This window comes from Oncorhynchus masou, chromosome 24 (genome assembly GCF_036934945.1).
Source record: "Oncorhynchus masou masou isolate Uvic2021 chromosome 24, UVic_Omas_1.1, whole genome shotgun sequence".
In the NCBI taxonomy this organism is placed as follows: Eukaryota; Metazoa; Chordata; class Actinopteri; order Salmoniformes; family Salmonidae; genus Oncorhynchus; species Oncorhynchus masou.
Genome location: NC_088235.1, coordinates 960,719 through 984,237, shown reverse-complemented (window position 1 = coordinate 984,237; position 23,519 = coordinate 960,719). Strand labels below are relative to the sequence as shown.

Sequence of the window (23,519 nt, the reverse complement as noted above, 5' to 3'; positions counted from 1 at the left end):
GTGATGATATTACAGAACAGCCCCAGTCAGTTAGTAGGGGTCGTAGCCCAGTGATGATATTACAGAACAGAACAGCCCCAGTCAGTTAGTAGGGGTCGTAGCCCAGTGATGATATTACAGAACAGAACAGCCCCAGTCAGTTAGTAGGGGTCATAGCCCAGTGATGATATTACAGAACAGCCCCAGTCAGTTAGTAGGGGTCGTAGCCCAGTGATGATATTACAGAACAGCCCCAGTCAGTTAGTAGGGGTCGTAGCCCAGTGATGATATTACAGAACAGTCCCAGTCAGTTAGTAGGGGTCATAGCCCAGTGATGATATTACAGAACAGCCCCAGTCAGTTAGTAGGGGTCAGAGCCCAGTGATATTACAGAACAGCCCCAGTCAGTTAGTAGGGGTCATAGCCCAGTGATGATATTACAGAACAGCCCCAGTCAGTTAGGAGGGGTCGTACCCCAGTGATGATATTACAGAACAGAACAGTCCCAGTCAGTTAGTAGGGTCGTAGCCCAGTGATGATATTACAGAACAGAACAGCCCCAGTCAGTTAGTAGGGGTCATAGCCCAGTGATGATATTACAGAACAGCCCCAGTCAGTTAGTAGGGGTCGTAGCCCAGTGATGATATTACAGAACAGCCCCAGTCAGTTAGGAGGGGTCGTACCCCAGTGATGATATTACAGAACAGAACAGTCCCAGTCAGTTAGTAGGGGTCATAGCCCAGTGATGATATTACAGAACAGACCCAGTCAGTTAGTAGGGGTCGTAGCCCAGTGATGGTATTACAGAACAGAACAGTCCCAGTCAGTTAGGAGGGGTCGTAGCCCAGTGATGATATTACAGAACAGAACAGCCCCAGTCAGTTAGGAGGGGTCGTAGCCCAGTGATGATATGACAGAACAGTCCCAGTCAGTCAGTAGGGGTCGTAGCCCAGTGATGATATGACAGAACAGTCCCAGTCAGTCAGTAGGGGTCGTAGCCCAGTGATGATATTACAGAACAGCCCCAGTCAGTTAGTAGGGGTCGTAGCCCAGTGATGATATTACAGAACAGAACATTCCCAGTCAGCTAGTAGGGGTCATAGCCCAGTGATGATATTACAGAACAGAACAGTCCCAGTCAGTTAGTAGGGGTCGTAGCCCAGTGATGATATTACAGAACAGAACAGCCCCAGTCAGTTAGGAGGGGTCGTAGCCCAGTGATGATATTACAGAACAGCCCCAGTCAGTTAGTAGGGTCGTAGCCCAGTGATGATATTACAGAACAGCCCCAGTCAGTTAGTAGGGGTCATAGCCCAGTGATGATATTACAGAACAGCCCCAGTCAGTTAGTAGGGGTCATAGCCCAGTGATGATATTACAGAACAGTCCCAGTCAGTTAGTAGGGGTCGTAGCCCAGTGATGATATTACAGAACAGAACAGCCCCAGTCAGTTAGGAGGGGTCATAGCCCAGTGATGATATTACAGAACAGCCCCAGTCAGTTAGTAGGGGTCGTAGCCCAGTGATGATATTACAGAACAGAACAGCCCCAGTCAGTTAGTAGGGGTCGTAGCCCAGTGATATTACAGAACAGCCCCAGTCAGTTAGTAGGGGTCATAGCCCAGTGATGATATTACAGAACAGACCCAGTCAGTTAGTAGGGGTCGTAGCCCAGTGATGGTATTACAGAACAGAACAGCCCCAGTCAGTTAGTAGGGGTCATAGCCCAGTGATGATATTACAGAACATCCCCAGTCAGTTAGTAGGGGTCATAGCCCAGTGATGATATTACAGAACAGAACAGCCCCAGTCAGTTAGGAGGGGTCATAGCCCAGTGATGATATTACAGAACAGCCCCAGTCAGTTAGTAGGGGTCATAGCCCAGTGATGATATTACAGAACAGAACAGCCCCAGTCAGTTAGTAGGGGTCGTAGCCCAGTGATGATATTACAGAACAGCCCCAGTTAGTTAGTAGGGGTCGTAGCCCAGTGATGATATTACAGAACAGCCCCAGTTAGTTAGTAGGGGTCGTAGCCCAGTGATGATATTACAGAACAGCCCCAGTTAGTAGTGGTGTAAATCTCGCCATCATTGGACTGTGGATCAGTGGAAACTTGTTCTCTGGAGTGATGAATCATGTTTCACCATCTGGCTGTCTGATGGACGGATCTGAGTTTGGCGGATGCCAGGAGAACGTTACCTTCCCCAAAGCACAGTGCCAACTGTAAAGGAGGAATAATGGTCTGGGGCTGTTTTTCATGGTTCAGGGCCCCTTAGTTCCAGTGAAGGGAAATATTAACACTACAGTATACAATGACATTCTAGATGATTCTGTGCTTCCAACTTTGTGGCAACAGTTTGGGGGGAAGGCCATTTCCTGTTTCACCATGACAATGCCCCCATGGACCCAAGTGAGGTCCAATCAGAAATGGTTTGTGGAGATCAGTGTGGAAGAACTTGACTGTCCTGCACCGTTTACACATACTTTAGGTCATGTAGTGGATGTTATAGCAATCTGTTGGTTGTTGTGGCCTCAGCTGTGGAATCCGTCCCCAGTGATTGGCTCCGTCCCCAGGCAGCCTGTCTCTCTCTCTCTCTCTCTCTCTCTCCAACACACCAGTCAGAATGTCAGTCAGCCCCCCTCGGACTCAGCACTTCTACCATGAGGACACGACCTAGGAGTCTGGTCAGAAGACCAAGTTAACCTTCTTCTGGTTTAGTTGTACTATGTCTAACTGATGTGGACATGTCTCCCCAGAGTACCCTGTCTAACTGATGTGGACACGTCTCCCCAGAGTACCCTGTCTAACTGATGTGGACACGTCTCCCCAGAGTACCCTGTCTAACTGATGTGGACACGTCTCCCCAGAGTACCCTGTCTAACTGATGTGGACACGTCTCCCCAGAGTACCCTGTCTAACTGATGTGGACACGTCTCCCCAGAGTACCCTGTCTAACTGATGTGGACACGTCTCCCCAGAGTACCCTGTCTAACTGATGTGGACACGTCTCCCCAGAGTACCCTGTCTAACTGATGTGGACACGTCTCCCCAGAGTACCCTGTCTAACTGATGTGGACACGTCTCCCCAGAGTACCCTGTCTAACTGATGTGGACACGTCTCCCCAGAGTACCCTGTCTAACTGATGTGGACATGTCTCCCCAGAGTACCCTGTCTAACTGATGTGGACATGTCTCCCCAGAGTACCCTGTCTAACTGATGTGGACATGTCTCCCCAGAGTACCCCGTCTAACTGATGTGGACATGTCTCCCCAGAGTACCCCGTCTAACTGATGTGGACATGTCTCCCCAGAGTACCCCGTCTAACTGATGTGGACATGTCTCCCCAGAGTACCCCGTCTAACTGATGTGGACATGTCTCCCCAGAGTACCCCGTCTAACTGATGTGGACATGTCTCCCCAGAGTACCCCGTCTAACTGATGTGGACATGTCTCCCCAGAGTACCCCGTCTAACTGATGTGGACATGTCTCCCCAGAGTACCCCGTCTAACTGATGTGGACATGTCTCCCCAGAGTACCCCGTCTAACTGATGTGGACATGTCTCCCCAGAGTACCCCGTCTAACTGATGTGGACATGTCTCCCCAGAGTACCCCGTCTAACTGATGTGGACATGTCTCCCCAGAGTACCCCGTCTAACTGATGTGGACATGTCTCCCCAGAGTACCCCGTCTAACTGATGTGGACATGTCTCCCCAGAGTACCCCGTCTAACTGATGTGGACATGTCTCCCCAGAGTACCCCGTCTAACTGATGTGGACATGTCTCCCCAGAGTACCCCGTCTAACTGATGTGGACATGTCTCCCCAGAGTACCCCGTCTAACTGATGTGGACATGTCTCCCCAGAGTACCCCGTCTAACTGATGTGGACATGTCTCCCCAGAGTACCCCGTCTAACTGATGTGGACATGTCTCCCCAGAGTACCCCGTCTAACTGATGTGGACATGTCTCCCCAGAGTACCCCGTCTAACTGATGTGGACATGTCTCCCCAGAGTACCCCGTCTAACTGATGTGGACATGTCTCCCCAGAGTACCCTGTCTAACTGATGTGGACATGTCTCCCCAGAGTACCCTGTCTAACTGATGTGGACATGTCTCCCCAGAGTACCCTGTCTAACTGATGTGGACATGTCTCCCCAGAGTACCCTGTCTAACTGATGTGGACATGTCTCCCCAGAGTACCCTGTCTAACTGATGTGGACATGTCTCCCCAGAGTACCCTGTCTAACTGATGTGGACATGTCTCCCCAGAGTACCCTGTCTAACTGATGTGGACATGTCTCCCCAGAGTACCCTGTCTAACTGATGTGGACATGTCTCCCCAGAGTACCCCGTCTAACTGATGTGGACATGTCTCCCCAGAGTACCCCGTCTAACTGATGTGGACATGTCTCCCCAGAGTACCCCGTCTAACTGATGTGGACATGTCTCCCCAGAGTACCCCGTCTAACTGATGTGGACATGTCTCCCCAGAGTACCCCGTCTAACTGATGTGGACATGTCTCCCCAGAGTACCCCGTCTAACTGATGTGGACATGTCTCCCCAGAGTACCCCGTCTAACTGATGTGGACATGTCTCCCCAGAGTACCCTGTCTATGATCAGGAGGACAGGACAGACGAGGAGGGGGAACAACTTTTCTCAGAGGACGAGGCCGTCACCCAGAGAGGTCTGAGGAGGTCCCAGAGTGTCAAGATCGTGCGCTCTAAAGCCCGCAAAGATGTAAGTCTGAATATAACACGCTGTAGAGATGTCTGTCTATAACACGCTGTAGAGATGTCTGTCTATAACACGCTGTAGAGATGTCTGTCTGAATATAACACGCTGTAGAGATGTCTGTCTGAATATAACACGCTGTAGAGATGTCTGTCTGAATATAACACGCTGTAGAGATGTCTGTCTGTCTATAACACACTGTAGAGATGTCTGTCTGTCTATAACACGCTGTAGAGATGTCTGTCTGTCTATAACACACTGTAGAGATGTCTGTCTGTCTATAACACACTGTAGAGATGTCTGTCTGTCTATAACACGCTGTAGAGATGTCTGTCTGAATATAACACGCTGCAGAGATGTCTGTCTGAATATAACACGCTGCAGAGATGTCTGTCTATAACACGCTGTAGAGATGTCTGTCTGTCTGTCTATAACACACTGTAGAGATGTCTGTCTGAATATAACGCTGTAGAGATGTCTGTCTGAATATAGAGATGTCTGTCTGAATATAACACGCTGTAGAGATGTCTGTCTGAATATAACACGCTGTAGAGATGTCTGTCTATCTATAACACGCACGCTGTAGAGATGTCTGTCTGTCTATAACACGCTGTAGAGATGTCTGTCTGAGATATAACACGCTGTAGAGATGTCTGTCTGAATATAACACGCTGTAGAGATGTCTGTCTGAATATAACACGCTGTAGAGATGTCTGTCTGAATATAACACGCTGTAGAGATGTCTGTCTGAATATAACACGCTGTAGAGATGTCTGTCTGAATATAACACGCTGTAGAGATGTCTGTCTGAATATAACACGCTGTAGAGATGTCTGTCTGTCTATAACACGCTGTAGAGATGTCTGTCTGAATATAACACGCTGTAGAGATGTCTGTCTGAATATAACACGCTGTAGAGATGTCTGTCTGAATATAACACGCTGTAGAGATGTCTGTCTGAATATAACACGCTGTAGAGATGTCTGTCTATAACACGCTGTAGAGATGTCTGTCTGTCTATAACACGCTGTAGAGATGTCTGTCTGAATATAACACGCTGTAGAGATGTCTGTCTGAATATAACACGCTGTAGAGATGTCTGTCTGAATATAACACGCTGTAGAGAGATGTCTGTCTGAATATAACACGCTGTAGAGATGTCTGTCTGAATATAACACGCTGTAGAGATGTCTGTCTGAATATAACACGCTGTAGAGATGTCTGTCTGTCTATAACACACTGTAGAGATGTCTGTCTGTCTATAACACGCTGTAGAGATGTCTGTCTGTCTATAACACGCTGTAGAGATGTCTGTCTGAATATAACACGCTGTAGAGATGTCTGTCTGAATATAACACGCTGTAGAGATGTCTGTCTGAATATAACACGCTGTAGAGATGTCTGTCTGAATATAACACGCTGTAGAGATGTCTGTCTGAATATAACACGCTGTAGAGATGTCTGTCTGAATATAACACGCTGTAGAGATGTCTGTCTGAATATAACACGCTGTAGAGATGTCTGTCTATAACACGCTGTAGAGATGTCTGTCTGAATATAACACGCTGTAGAGATGTCTGTCTGAATATAACACGCTGTAGAGATGTCTGTCTGTCTATAACACGCTGTAGAGATGTCTGTCTGAATATAACACGCTGTAGAGATGTCTGTCTGAATATAACACGCTGTAGAGATGTCTGTCTGAATATAACACGCTGTAGAGATGTCTGTCTGAATATAACACGCTGTAGAGATGTCTGTCTGTCTATAACACGCTGTAGAGATGTCTGTCTGAATATAACACGCTGTAGAGATGTCTGTCTGAATATAACACGCTGTAGAGATGTCTGTCTGAATATAACACGCTGTAGAGATGTCTGTCTGAATATAACACGCTGTAGAGATGTCTGTCTGAATATAACACGCTGTAGAGATGTCTGTCTGAATATAACACGCTGTAGAGATGTCTGTCTGAATATAACACGCTGTAGAGATGTCTGTCTGTCTATAACACGCTGTAGAGATGTCTGTCTGTAGAGATGTCTGTCTGAATATAACACGCTGTAGAGATGTCTGTCTGAATATAACACGCTGTAGAGATGTCTGTCTGAATATAACACGCTGTAGAGATGTCTGTCTGAATATAACACGCTGTAGAGATGTCTGTCTGAATATAACACGCTGTAGAGATGTCTGTCTATAACACGCTGTAGAGATGTCTGTCTGAATATAACACGCTGTAGAGATGTCTGTCTGAATATAACACGCTGTAGAGATGTCTGTCTGAATATAACACACTGTAGAGATGTCTGTCTGAATATAACACGCTGCAGAGATGTCTGTCTATAACACGCTGTAGAGATGTCTGTCTGTCTATAACACACTGTAGAGATGTCTGTCTGAATATAACACGCTGTAGAGATGTCTGTCTGAATATAACACGCTGTAGAGATGTCTGTCTGAATATAACACGCTGTAGAGATGTCTGTCTGAATATAACACGCTGTAGAGATGTCTGTCTGAATATAACACGCTGTAGAGATGTCTGTCTGAATATAACACGCTGTAGAGATGTCTGTCTGAATATAACACGCTGTAGAGATGTCTGTCTGAATATAACACGCTGTAGAGATGTCTGTCTGAATATAACACGCTGTAGAGATGTCTGTCTATAACACGCTGTAGAGATGTCTGTCTGAATATAACACGCTGTAGAGATGTCTGTCTGTCTATAACACGCTGTAGAGATGTCTGTCTGAATATAACACGCTGTAGAGATGTCTGTCTGAATATAACACGCTGTAGAGATGTCTGTCTGAATATAACACGCTGTAGAGATGTCTGTCTGAATATAACACGCTGTAGAGATGTCTGTCTGAATAGAGATGTCTGTCTGAATATAACACGCTGTAGAGATGTCTGTCTGAATATAACACGCTGTAGAGATGTCTGTCTGAATATAACACGCTGTAGAGATGTCTGTCTGAATATAACACACTGTAAAGATGTCTGTCTGAATATAACACGCTGTAGAGATGTCTGTCTATAACACGCTGTAAAGATGTCTGTCTGAATATAACACGCTGCAGAGATGTCTGTCTGAATATAACACGCTGTAGAGATGTCTGTCTGAATATAACACGCTGTAGAGATGTCTGTCTATAACACGCTGTAGAGATGTCTGTCTGAATATAACACGCTGTAGAGATGTCTGTCTGAATATAACACGCTGTAGAGATGTCTGTCTGAATATAACACGCTGTAGAGATGTCTGTCTGAATATAACACGCTGTAGAGATGTCTGTCTGAATATAACACGCTGTAGAGATGTCTGTCTGTCTATAACACGCTGTAGAGATGTCTGTCTGAATATAACACGCTGTAGAGATGTCTGTCTGAATATAACACGCTGTAGAGATGTCTGTCTGAATATAACACGCTGTAGAGATGTCTGTCTGAATATAACACGCTGTAGAGATGTCTGTCTGAATATACACACTGTAGAGATGTCTGTCTGTAGAGATGTCTGTCTGTCTATAACACGCTGTAGAGATGTCTGTCTGAATATAACACGCTGTAGAGATGTCTGTCTGAATATAACACGCTGTAGAGATGTCTGTCTGAATATAACACGCTGTAGAGATGTCTGTCTGAATATAACACGCTGTAGAGATGTCTGTCTGAATATAACACGCTGTAGAGATGTCTGTCTGAATATAACACGCTGTAGAGATGTCTGTCTGAATATAACACGCTGTAGAGATGTCTGTCTGTCTATAACACGCTGTAGAGATGTCTGTCTGAATATAACACGCTGTAGAGATGTCTGTCTGTCTATAACACGCTGTAGAGATGTCTGTCTGAATATAACACGCTGTAGAGATGTCTGTCTGAATATAACACGCTGTAGAGATGTCTGTCTGAATATAACACGCTGTAGAGATGTCTGTCTGAATATAACACGCTGTAGAGATGTCTGTCTGAATATAACACGCTGTAGAGATGTCTGTCTGTCTATAACACGCTGTAGAGATGTCTGTCTGAATATAACACGCTGTAGAGATGTCTGTCTGTCTATAACACGCTGTAGAGATGTCTGTCTGAATATAACACGCTGTAGAGATGTCTGTCTGAATATAACACGCTGTAGAGATGTCTGTCTGAATATAACACGCTGTAGAGATGTCTGTCTGAATATAACACGCTGTAGAGATGTCTGTCTGAATATAACACGCTGTAGAGATGTCTGTGTAGAGATATAACACGCTGTAGAGATGTCTGTCTGAATATAACACGCTGTAGAGATGTCTGTCTGAATATAACACGCTGTAGAGATGTCTGTCTGAATATAACACGCTGTAGAGATGTCTGTCTGAATATAACACGCTGTAGAGATGTCTGTCTGAATATAACACGCTGTAGAGATGTCTGTCTGAATATAACACGCTGTAGAGATGTCTGTCTGAATATAACACGCTGTAGAGATGTCTGTCTGAATATAACACGCTGTAGAGATGTCTGTCTGAATATAACACGCTGTAGAGATGTCTGTCTATATAACACGCTGTAGAGATGTCTGTCTGAATATAACACGCTGTAGAGATGTCTGTCTATAACACGCTGTAGAGATGTCTGTCTATAACACGCTGTAGAGATGTCTGTCTGAATATAACACGCTGTAGAGATGTCTGTCTGTCTATAACACGCTGTAGAGATGTCTGTCTGAATATAACACGCTGTAGAGATGTCTGTCTGAATATAACACGCTGTAGAGATGTCTGTCTGAATATAACACGCTGTAGAGATGTCTGTCTGAATATAACACGCTGTAGAGATGTCTGTCTGAATATAACACGCTGTAGAGATGTCTGTCTGAATATAACACGCTGTAGAGATGTCTGTCTGTCTATAACACGCTGTAGAGATGTCTGTCTGAATATAACACGCTGTAGAGATGTCTGTCTGAATATAACACGCTGTAGAGATGTCTGTCTGAATATAACACGCTGTAGAGATGTCTGTCTGAATATAACACGCTGTAGAGATGTCTGTCTGAATATAACACGCTGTAGAGATGTCTGTCTGAATATAACACGCTGTAGAGATGTCTGTCTGTCTATAACACGCTGTAGAGATGTCTGTCTGAATATAACACGCTGTAGAGATGTCTGTCTGTCTATAACACGCTGTAGAGATGTCTGTCTGAATATAACACGCTGTAGAGATGTCTGTCTGAATATAACACGCTGTAGAGATGTCTGTCTGTATAACACGCTGTAGAGATGTCTGTCTATAACACGCTGTAGAGATGTCTGTCTGAATATAACACGCTGTAGAGATGTCTGTCTGAATATAACACGCTGTAGAGATGTCTGTCTGAATATAACACGCTGTAGAGATGTCTGTCTGAATATAACACACTGTAGAGATGTCTGTCTGAATATAACACGCTGTAGAGATGTCTGTCTGTCTATAACACGCTGTAGAGATGTCTGTCTGAATATAACACGCTGTAGAGATGTCTGTCTGTCTATAACACGCTGTAGAGATGTCTGTCTGAATATAACACGCTGTAGAGATGTCTGTCTGAATATAACTGTAGAGACGCTGTAGAGATGTCTGTCTGAATATAACACGCTGTAGAGATGTCTGTCTGAATATAAACTGTAGAGATGTCTGCTGTAGAGATGTCTGTCTGAATATAACACGCTGTAGAGATGTCTGTCTGAATATAACACGCTGTAGAGATGTCTGTCTGAATATAACACGCTGTAGAGATGTCTGTAGAGATGTCTGTCTATAACACGCTGTAGAGATGTCTGTCTGAATATAACACGCTGTAGAGATGTCTGTCTGAATATAACACGCTGTAGAGATGTCTGTCTGAATATAACACGCTGTAGAGATGTCTGTCTGAATATAACACGCTGTAGAGATGTCTGTCTGAATATAACACGCTGTAGAGATGTCTGTCTGTCTATAACACGCTGTAGAGATGTCTGTCTGAATATAACACGCTGTAGAGATGTCTGTCTATAACACGCTGTAGAGATGTCTGTCTGAATATAACACGCTGTAGAGATGTCTGTCTGAATATAACACGCTGTAGAGATGTCTGTCTGAATATAACACGCTGTAGAGATGTCTGTCTGAATATAACACGCTGTAGAGATGTCTGTCTGAATATAACACGCTGTAGAGATGTCTGTCTATAACACGCTGTAGAGATGTCTGTCTGAATATAACACGCTGTAGAGATGTCTGTCTGAATATAACACGCTGTAGAGATGTCTGTCTGAATATAACACGCTGTAGAGATGTCTGTCTGAATATAACACGCTGTAGAGATGTCTGTCTGAATATAACACGCTGTAGAGATGTCTGTCTGAATATAACACGCTGTAGAGATGTCTGTCTGAATATAACACGCTGTAGAGATGTCTGTCTGAATATAACACGCTGTAGAGATGTCTGTCTGAATATAACACGCTGTAGAGATGTCTGTCTATAACACGCTGTAGAGATGTCTGTCTGAATATAACACGCTGTAGAGATGTCTGTCTATAACACGCTGTAGAGATGTCTGTCTGAATATAACACGCTGTAGAGATGTCTGTCTGAATATAACACGCTGTAGAGATGTCTGTCTGAATATAACACGCTGTAGAGATGTCTGTCTATAACACGCTGTAGAGATGTCTGTCTGAATATAACACGCTGTAGAGATGTCTGTCTGAATATAACACGCTGTAGAGATGTCTGTCTGAATATAACACACTGTAGAGATGTCTGTCTGAATATAACACGCTGTAGAGATGTCTGTCTGAATATAACACGCTGTAGAGATGTCTGTCTGTCTATAACACGCTGTAGAGATGTCTGTCTGAATATAACACGCTGTAGAGATGTCTGTCTGTCTATAACACGCTGTAGAGATGTCTGTCTGAATATAACACGCTGTAGAGATGTCTGTCTGAATATAACACGCTGTAGAGATGTCTGTCTGAATATAACACGCTGTAGAGATGTCTGTCTGAATATAACACGCTGTAGAGATGTCTGTCTGAATATAACACGCTGTAGAGATGTCTGTCTATAACACGCTGTAGAGATGTCTGTCTGAATATAACACGCTGTAGAGATGTCTGTCTGAATATAACACGCTGTAGAGATGTCTGTCTGAATATATAGATGTCTGTCTGAATATAACACGCTGTAGAGATGTCTGTCTGAATATAACACGCTGTAGAGATGTCTGTCTGAATATAACACGCTGTAGAGATGTCTGTCTGAATATAACACGCTGTAGAGATGTCTGTCTGAATATAACACGCTGTAGAGATGTCTGTCTGAATATAACACGCTGTAGAGATGTCTGTCTATAACACGCTGTAGAGATGTCTGTCTGAATATAACACGCTGTAGAGATGTCTGTCTGAATATAACACGCTGTAGAGATGTCTGTCTATAACACGCTGTAGAGATGTCTGTCTGAATATAACACGCTGTAGAGATGTCTGTCTATAACACGCTGTAGAGATGTCTGTCTATAACACGCTGTAGAGATGTCTGTCTGAATATAACACGCTGTAGAGATGTCTGTCTGAATATAAGAGATGTCTGTCTGAATATAACTGTAGAGACTGCTGTAGAGATGTCTGTCTGAATATAACACGCTGTAGAGATGTCTGTCTGAATATAACACGCTGTAGAGATGTCTGTCTGAATATAACACGCTGTAGAGATGTCTGTCTGTCTATAACACGCTGTAGAGATGTCTGTCTGAATATAACACGCTGTAGAGATGTCTGTCTGTCTATAACACGCTGTAGAGATGTCTGTCTGAATATAACACGCTGTAGAGATGTCTGTCTGAATATAACACGCTGTAGAGATGTCTGTCTGAATATAACACGCTGTAGAGATGTCTGTCTGAATATAACACGCTGTAGAGATGTCTGTCTGAATATAACACGCTGTAGAGATGTCTGTCTGAATATAACACGCTGTAGAGATGTCTGTCTGAATATAACACGCTGTAGAGATGTCTGTCTGTCTATAACACGCTGTAGAGATGTCTGTCTGAATATAACACGCTGTAGAGATGTCTGTCTGAATATAACACGCTGTAGAGATGTCTGTCTGTCTGAATATAACACGCTGTAGAGATGTCTGTCTGAATATAACACGCTGTAGAGATGTCTGTCTGAATATAACACGCTGTAGAGATGTCTGTCTGTCTATAACACGCTGTAGAGATGTCTGTCTGAATATAACACGCTGTAGAGATGTCTGTCTGAATATAACACGCTGTAGAGATGTCTGTCTGTCTATAACACGCTGTAGAGATGTCTGTCTATAACACGCTGTAGAGATGTCTGTCTGAATATAACACGCTGTAGAGATGTCTGTCTATAACACGCTGTAGAGATGTCTGTCTGAATATAACACGCTGTAGAGATGTCTGTCTGTCTATAACACGCTGTAGAGATGTCTGTCTGAATATAACACGCTGTAGAGATGTCTGTCTGAATATAACACGCTGTAGAGATGTCTGTCTGTCTATAACACGCTGTAGAGATGTCTGTCTGAATATAACACGCTGTAGAGATGTCTGTCTGAATATAACACGCTGTAGAGATGTCTGTCTGTCTATAACACGCTGTAGAGATGTCTCTGTCTATAACACGCTGTAGAGATGTCTGTCTGAATATAACACGCTGTAGAGATGTCTGTCTATAACACGCTGTAGAGATGTCTGTCTATAACACGCTGTAGAGATGTCTGTCTGAATATAACACGCTGTAGAGATGTCTGTCTGAATATAACACGCTGTAGAGATGTCTGTCTGAATATAACACGCTGTAGAGATGTCTGTCTGTCTATAACACGCTGTAGAGATGTCTGTCTGAATATAACACGCTGTAGAGATGTCTGTCTGAATATAACACGCTGTAGAGATGTCTGTCTATAACACGCTGTAGAGATGTCTGTCTATAACACGCTGTAGAGATGTCTGTCTGAATATAACACGCTGTAGAGATGTCTGTCTGTCTATAACACGCTGTAGAGATGTCTGTCTGAATATAACACGCTGTAGAGATGTCTGTCTGAATATAACACGCTGTAGAGATGTCTGTCTGAATATAACACGCTGTAGAGATGTCTGTCTGAATATAACACGCTGTAGAGATGTCTGTCTGAATATAACACGCTGTAGAGATGTCTGTCTGAATATAACACGCTGTAGAGATGTCTGTCTGTCTATAACACGCTGTAGAGATGTCTGTCTGAATATAACACGCTGTAGAGATGTCTGTCTGAATATAACACGCTGTAGAGATGTCTGTCTGAATATAACACGCTGTAGAGATGTCTGTCTGTCTATAACACGCTGTAGAGATGTCTGTCTGTCTATAACACGCTGTAGAGATGTCTGTCTGAATATAACACGCTGTAGAGATGTCTGTCTATAACACGCTGTAGAGATGTCTGTCTATAACACGCTGTAGAGATGTCTGTCTGAATATAACACGCTGTAGAGATGTCTGTCTGAATATAACACGCTGTAGAGATGTCTGTCTGAATATAACACGCTGTAGAGATGTCTGTCTGAATATAACACGCTGTAGAGATGTCTGTCTGAATATAACACGCTGTAGAGATGTCTGTCTGTCTATAACACGCTGTAGAGATGTCTGTCTGTCTATAACACGCTGTAGAGATGTCTGTCTGAATATAACACGCTGTAGAGATGTCTGTCTGAATATAACACGCTGTAGAGATGTCTGTCTGTCTATAACACGCTGTAGAGATGTCTGTCTGAATATAACACGCTGTAGAGATGTCTGTCTGAATATAACACGCTGTAGAGATGTCTGTCTGTCTATAACACGCTGTAGAGATGTCTGTCTATAACACGCTGTAGAGATGTCTGTCTGAATATAACACGCTGTAGAGATGTCTGTCTATAACACGCTGTAGAGATGTCTGTCTGAATATAACACGCTGTAGAGATGTCTGTCTGTCTATAACACGCTGTAGAGATGTCTGTCTGAATATAACACGCTGTAAAGATGTCTGTCTGAATATAACACGCTGTAGAGATGTCTGTCTGTCTATAACACGCTGTAGAGATGTCTGTCTGAATATAACACGCTGTAGAGATGTCTGTCTGAATATAACACGCTGTAGAGATGTCTGTCTGTCTATAACACGCTGTAGAGATGTCTGTCTATAACACGCTGTAGAGATGTCTGTCTGAATATAACACGCTGTAGAGATGTCTGTCTATAACACGCTGTAGAGATGTCTGTCTATAACACGCTGTAGAGATGTCTGTCTGAATATAACACGCTGTAGAGATGTCTGTCTGAATATAACACGCTGTAGAGATGTCTGTCTGAATATAACACGCTGTAGAGATGTCTGTCTGTCTATAACACGCTGTAGAGATGTCTGTCTATAACACGCTGTAGAGATGTCTGTCTGAATATAACACGCTGTAGAGATGTCTGTCTATAACACGCTGTAGAGATGTCTGTCTATAACACGCTGTAGAGATGTCTGTCTGAATATAACACGCTGTAGAGATGTCTGTCTGTCTATAACACGCTGTAGAGATGTCTGTCTGAATATAACACGCTGTAGAGATGTCTGTCTGAATATAACACGCTGTAGAGATGTCTGTCTGAATATAACACGCTGTAGAGATGTCTGAATATAACACGCTGTAGAGATGTCTGTCTGAATATAACACGCTGTAAAGATGTCTGTCTGAATATAACACGCTGTAGAGATGTCTGTCTGTCTATAACACGCTGTAGAGATGTCTGTCTATAACACGCTGTAGAGATGTCTGTCTGAATATAACACGCTGTAGAGATGTCTGTCTGAATATAACACGCTGTAGAGATGTCTGTCTGTCTATAACACGCTGTAGAGATGTCTGTCTGTCTATAACACGCTGTAGAGATGTCTGTCTGAATATAACACGCTGTAGAGATGTCTGTCTATAACACGCTGTAGAGATGTCTGTCTATACGCTGTAGAGATGTCTGTCTATAACGCTGTAGAGATGTCTGTCTGTCTGAATATAACACGCTGTAGAGATGTCTGTCTGAATATAACACGCTGTAGAGATGTCTGTCTGAATATAACACGCTGTAGAGATGTCTGTCTGAATATAACACGCTGTAGAGATGTCTGTCTGTCTATAACACGCTGTAGAGATGTCTGTCTGTCTATAACACGCTGTAGGGATGTCTGTCTGAATATAACACGCTGTAGAGATGTCTGTCTGTCTATAACACGCTGTAGAGATGTCTGTCTATAACACGCTGTAGAGATGTCTGTCTATAACACGCTGTAGAGATGTCTGTCTGAATATAACACGCTGTAGAGATGTCTGTCTGAATATAACACGCTGTAGAGATGTCTGTCTGTCTATAACACGCTGTAGAGATGTCTGTCTGAATATAACACGCTGTAGAGATGTCTTTCTGAATATAACACGCTGTAGAGATGTCTGTCTGAATATAACACGCTGTAGAGATGTCTGTCTGTCTATAACACGCTGTAGAGATGTCTGTCTGTCTATAACACGCTGTAGAGATGTCTGTCTATAACACACTGTAGAGATGTCTGTCTGAATATAACACACTGTAGAGATGTCTGTCTGTCTATAACACGCTGTAGAGATGTCTGTCTGTCTATAACACGCTGTAGAGATGTCTGTCTATAACACACTGTAGAGATGTCTGTCTGAATATAACACGCTGTAGAGATGTCTGTCTGAATATAACACGCTGTAGAGATGTCTGTCTGAATATAACACGCTGTAGAGATGTCTGTCTGAATATAACACGCTGTAGAGATGTCTGTCTGAATATAACACGCTGTAGAGATGTCTGTCTGAATATAACACGCTGTAGAGATGTCTGTCTGAATATAACACGCTGTAGAGATGTCTGTCTGTCTATAACACGCTGTAGAGATGTCTGTCTGAATATAACACGCTGTAGAGATGTCTGTCTGAATATAACACGCTGTAGAGATGTCTGTCTGTCTATAACACGCTGTAGAGATGTCTGTCTGAATATAACACGCTGTAGAGATGTCTGTCTGAATATAACACGCTGTAGAGATGTCTGTCTGTCTATAACACGCTGTAGAGATGTCTGTCTGAATATAACACGCTGTAGAGATGTCTGTCTGAATATAACACGCTGTAGAGATGTCTGTCTGAATATAACACGCTGTAGAGATGTCTGTCTGAATATAACACGCTGTAGAGATGTCTGTCTGAATATAACACGCTGTAGAGATGTCTGTCTGAATATAACACGCTGTAGAGATGTCTGTCTGAATATAACACGCTGTAGAGATGTCTGTCTGAATATAACACGCTGTAGAGATGTCTGTCTGAATATAACACGCTGTAGAGATGTCTGTCTGAATATAACACGCTGTAGAGATGTCTGTCTGTCTATAACACGCTGTAGAGATGTCTGTCTATAACACGCTGTAGAGATGTCTGTCTGAATATAACACGCTGTAGAGATGTCTGTCTGAATATAACACGCTGTAGAGATGTCTGTCTATAACACGCTGTAGAGATGTCTGTCTGAATATAACACGCTGTAGAGATGTCTGTCTGTCTATAACACGCTGTAGAGATGTCTGTCTGAATATAACACGCTGTAGAGATGTCTGTCTGAATATAACACGCTGTAGAGATGTCTGTCTGTCTATAACACGCTGTAGAGATGTCTGTCTGAATATAACACGCTGTAGAGATGTCTGAATATAACACGCTGTAGAGATGTCTGTCTGAATATAACACGCTGTAAAGATGTCTGTCTGAATATAACACGCTGTAGAGATGTCTGTCTGTCTATAACACGCTGTAGAGATGTCTGTCTGTCTATAACACGCTGTAGAGATGTCTGTCTGAATATAACACGCTGTAGAGATGTCTGTCTGAATATAACACGCTGTAGAGATGTCTGTCTGCCTATAACACGCTGTAGAGATGTCTGTCTGTCTATAACACGCTGTAGAGATGTCTGTCTGAATATAACACGCTGTAGAGATGTCTGTCTGTCTATAACACGCTGTAGAGATGTCTGCCTGAATATAACACGCTGTAGAGATGTCTGTCTGAATATAACACGCTGTAGAGATGTCTGTCTGTCTATAACACACTGTAGAGATGTCTGTCTGAATATAACACGCTGTAGAGATGTCTGTCTGAATATAACACGCTGTAAAGATGTCTGTCTGTCTATAACACGCTGTAGAGATGTCTGTCTGAATATAACACGCTGTAGAGATGTCTGTCTGAATATAACACGCTGTAGAGATGTCTGTCTGAATATAACACGCTGTAGAGATGTCTGTCTGAATATAACACGCTGTAGAGATGTCTGTCTGTCTATAACACACTGTAGAGATGTCTGTCTATAACACGCTGTAGAGATGTCTGTCTGTCTATAACACGCTGTAGAGATGTCTGTCTGTCTATAACACGCTGTAGAGATGTCTGTCTATAACACGCTGTAGAGATGTCTGTCTATAACACGCTGTAGAGATGTCTGTCTGAATATAACACGCTGTAGAGATGTCTGTCTATAACACGCTGTAGAGATGTCTGTCTGTCTATAACACGCTGTAGAGATGTCTGTCTGTCTATAACACACTGTAGAGATGTCTGTCTGAATATAACACGCTGTAGAGATGTCTGTCTGAATATAACACGCTGTAGAGATGTCTGTCTGTCTATAACACGCTGTAGAGATGTCTGTCTGAATATAACACGCTGTAGAGATGTCTGTCTGAATATAACACGCTGTAGAGATGTCTGTCTGAATATAACACGCTGTAGAGATGTCTGTCTATAACACGCTGTAGAGATGTCTGTCTGAATATAACACGCTGTAGAGATGTCTGTCTGTCTATAACACGCTGTAGAGATGTCTGTCTGTCTATAACACTCTGTAGAGATGTCTGTCTGAATAACTACATTGACAGGCCAGGCATATAGCCACTGTGCTAGACCAGACAATATGCTGTGATAATGTATTAGACCAGACAATATGCTGTGATGATGTATGAGACCAGGCACTATGCTGTGATAATGTATTCGACCAGGCACTATGCTGTGATAATGTATTCGACCAGGCACTATGCTGTGATAATGTATTAGACCAGGCATATAGACACTATGCTGTGATAATGTATTAGACCAGACAATATGCTGTGATAATGTGAGACCAGACACTATGCTGTGATAATGTATTAGACCAGACACTATGCTGTGATAATGTATTAGACCAGACACTATGCTGTGATAATGTATTAGACCAGACACTATGCTGTGATAATGTATTCGACCAGGCATATAGCCACTATGCTGTGATAATGTATTAGACCAGGCATATAGCCACTATGCTGTGATAATGTATTAGACCAGGCACTATGCTGTGATAATGTATTAGACCAGGCATATAGCCACTATGCTGTGATAATGTATTCGACCAGGCACTATGCTGTGATAATGTATTAGACCAGGCATATAGACACTATGCTGTGATAATGTATTAGACCAGACAATATGCTGTGATAATGTGAGACCAGACACTATGCTGTGATAATGTATTAGACCAGACACTATGCTGTGATAATGTATTAGACCAGACACTATGCTGTGATAATGTATTAGACCAGACACTATGCTGTGATAATGTATTCGACCAGGCATATAGCCACTATGCTGTGATAATGTATTAGACCAGGCATATAGCCACTATGCTGTGATAATGTATTAGACCAGACAATATGCTGTGATGATGTATTAGACCAGACAATATGCTGTGATAATGTATTAGACCAGACAATATGCTGTGATGATGTATTAGACCAGGCATATAGCCACCATGCTGTGATAATGTATGAGACCAGACACTATGCTGTGATAATGTATTCGACCAGGCACTATGCTGTGATAATGTATTAGACCAGGCATATAGACACTATGCTGTGATGATGTATTAGACCAGGCACTATGCTGTGATAATGTATTCGACCAGGCACTATGCTGTGATAATGTATTCGACCAGGCACTATGCTGTGATAATGTATTAGACCAGGCATATAGACACTATGCTGTGATAATGTATTAGACCAGACAATATGCTGTGATAATGTGAGACCAGACACTATGCTGTGATAATGTATTAGACCAGACACTATGCTGTGATAATGTATTAGACCAGGCATATAGACACTATGCTGTGATAATGTATTCGACCAGGCATATAGCCACTATGCTGTGATAATGTATTAGACCAGGCACTATGCTGTGATAATGTATTCGACCAGGCACTATGCTGTGATAATGTATTAGACCAGGCATATAGCCACTATGCTGTGATAATGTATTAGACCAGGCACTATGCTGTGATAATGTATTAGACCAGACACTATGCTGTGATAATGTATTCGACCAGGCATATAGCCACTATGCTGTGATAATGTATTAGACCAGACACTATGCTGTGATGATGTATTAGACCAGACACTATGCTGTGATAATGTATTAGACCAGACACTATGCTGTGATAATGTATTAGGGCTAAGTAGGTCAGAGTTACACCAGTCTGGTCTGGTTCAGGAGGCTGTAATGCTTGTTATAGTATATTAACTAGGTCAGAGTTACACCAGTCTGGTCTGGTTCAGGAGGCTGTAATGCTTGTTATAGTATATTAACTAGGTCAGAGTTACACCAGTCTGTAATGCTTGTTATAGTATATTAACTAGGTCAGAGTTACACCAGTCTGGTCTGGTTCAGGGGGCTGTAATGCTTGTTATAGTATATTAACTAGGTCAGAGTTACACCAGTCTGTAATGCTTGTTATAGTATATTAACTAGGTCAGAGTTACACCAGTCTGTAATGCTTGTTATAGTATATTAACTAGGTCAGAGTTACACCAGTCTGGTGGTCTGGTTCAGGGGGCTGTAATGCTTGTTATAGTATATTAACTAGGTCAGAGTTACACCAGTCTGTAATGCTTGTTATAGTCTATTAACTAGGTCAGTTACACCAGTCTGATGGTCTGGTTCAGGAGGCTGTAATGCTTGTTATAGTATATTAACTAGGTCAGAGTTACACCAGTCTGTAATGCTTGTTATAGTATATTAACTAGGTCAGAGTTACACCAGTCTGATGGTCTGGTTCAGGGGGCTGTAATGCTTGTTATAGTATATTAACTAGGTCAGAGTTACACCAGTCTGTAATGCTTGTTATAGTATATTAACTAGGTCAGAGTTACACCAGTCTGTAATGCTTGTTATAGTATATTAACTAGGTCAGAGTTACACCAGTCTGATGGTCTGGTTCAGGGGGCTGTAATGCTTGTTATAGTATATTAACTAGGTCAGAGTTACACCAGTCTGTAATGCTTGTTATAGTATATTAACTAGGTCAGAGTTACACCAGTCTAATGGTCTGGTTCAGGGGGCTGTAATGCTTGTTATAGTATATTAACTAGGTCAGAGTTACACCAGTCTAATGGTCTGGTTCAGGGGGCTGTAATGCTTGTTATAGTATATTAACTAGGTCAGAGTTACACCAGGCTGTAATGCTTGTTATAGTATATTAACTAGGTCAGAGTTACACCAGTCTGATGGTCTGGTTCAGGAGGCTGTAATGCTTGTTATAGTATATTAACTAGGTCAGAGTTACACCAGTCTGTAATGCTTGTTATAGTATATTAACTAGGTCAGAGTTACACCAGTCTGGTCTGGTTCAGGAGGCTGTAATGCTTGTTATAGTATATTAACTAGGTCAGAGTTACACCAGTCTGATGGTCAGTTACACCAGTCTGTAATGCTTGTTATAGTATATTAACTAGGTCAGAGTTACACCAGTCTGGTCTGGTTCAGGAGGCTGTAATGCTTGTTATAGTATATTAACTAGGTCAGTTACACCAGTCTGTAATGCTTGTTATAGTATATTAACTAGGTCAGAGTTACACCAGTCTGTAATGCTTGTTATAGTATATTAACTAGGTCAGAGTTACACCAGTCTGTAATGCTTGTTATAGTATATTAACTAGGTCAGAGTTACACCAGTCTGATGGTCTGGTTCAGGGGGCTGTAATGCTTGTTATAGTATATTAACTAGGTCAGAGTTACACCAGTCTGATGGTCTGGTTCAGGGGGCTGTAATGCTTGTTATAGTATATTAACTAGGTCAGAGTTACACCAGTCTGTAATGCTTGTTATAGTATATTAACTAGGTCAGAGTTACACCAGTCTGATGGTCTGGTTCAGGGGGCTGTAATGCTTGTTATAGTATATTAACTAGGTCAGAGTTACACCAGTCTGATGGTCTGGTTCACGAGGCTGTAATGCTTGTTATAGTATATTAACTAGGTCAGAGTTACACCAGTCTGGTCTGGTTCAGGGGGCTGTAATGCTTGTTATAGTATATTAACTAGGTCAGAGTTACACCAGTCTGTAATGCTTGTTATAGTATATTAACTAGGTCAGAGTTACACCAGTCTGGTCTGGTTCAGGGGGCTGTAATGCTTGTTATAGTATATTAACTAGGTCAGAGTTACACCAGTCTGATGGTCTGGTTCAGGGGGCTGTAATGCTTGTTATAGTATATTAACTAGGTCAGAGTTACACCAGTCTGTAATGCTTGTTATAGTATATTAACTAGGTCAGAGTTACACCAGTCTGATGGTCTGGTTCAGGGGCTGTAATGCTTGTTATAGTATATTAACTAGGTCAGAGTTACACCAGTCTGTAATGCTTGTTATAGTATATTAACTAGGTCAGAGTTACACCAGTCTGATGGTCTGGTTCACGAGGCTGTAATGCTTGTTATAGTATATTAACTAGGTCAGAGTTACACCAGTCTGTAATGCTTGTTATAGTATATTAACTAGGTCAGAGTTACACCAGTCTGGTCTGTTTCAGGGGGCTGTAATGCTTGTTATAGTCTATTAACTAGGTCAGAGTTACACCAGTCTGATGGTCTGGTTCAGGGGGCTGTAATGCTTGTTATAGTATATTAACTAGGTCAGAGTTACACCAGTCTGTAATGCTTGTTATAGTATATTAACTAGGTCAGTTACACCAGTCTGGTCTGGTTCAGGGGGCTGTAATGCTTGTTATAGTATATTAACTAGGTCAGAGTTACACCAGTCTGATGGTCTGGTTCAGGGGGCTGTAATGCTTGTTATAGTATATTAACTAGGTCAGAGTTACACCAGTCTGGTCTGGTTCAGGAGGCTGTAATGCTTGTTATAGTATATTAACTAGGTCAGAGTTACACCAGTCTGTAATGCTTGTTATAGTATATTAACTAGGTCAGAGTTACACCAGTCTGATGGTCTATTTCAGGAGGCTGTAATGCTTGTTATAGTATATTAACTAGGTCAGAGTTACACCAGTCTGTAATGCTTGTTATAGTATATTAACTAGGTCAGAGTTACACCAGTCTGATGGTCTGGTTCAGGAGGCTGTAATGCTTGTTATAGTATATTAACTAGGTCAGAGTTACACCAGTCTGTAATGCTTGTTATAGTATATTAACTAGGTCAGAGTTACACCAGTCTGATGGTCTATTTCAGGAGGCTGTAATGCTTGTTATAGTATATTAACTAGGTCAGAGTTACACCAGTCTGTAATGCTTGTTATAGTATATTAACTAGGTCAGAGTTACACCAGTCTGATGGTCTGGTTCAGGAGGCTGTAATGCTTGTTATAGTATATTAACTAGGTCAGAG

The 23,519-nt window shown here is 42.4% G+C and overlaps 1 pseudogene; it reads left to right on the top strand.

Annotated features, from left to right (window-relative positions):
- Nucleotides 1–23,519, top strand: part of LOC135511789 (receptor expression-enhancing protein 3-like) — a 71,734-nt pseudogene that overhangs the window by 46,791 nt on the left and 1,424 nt on the right.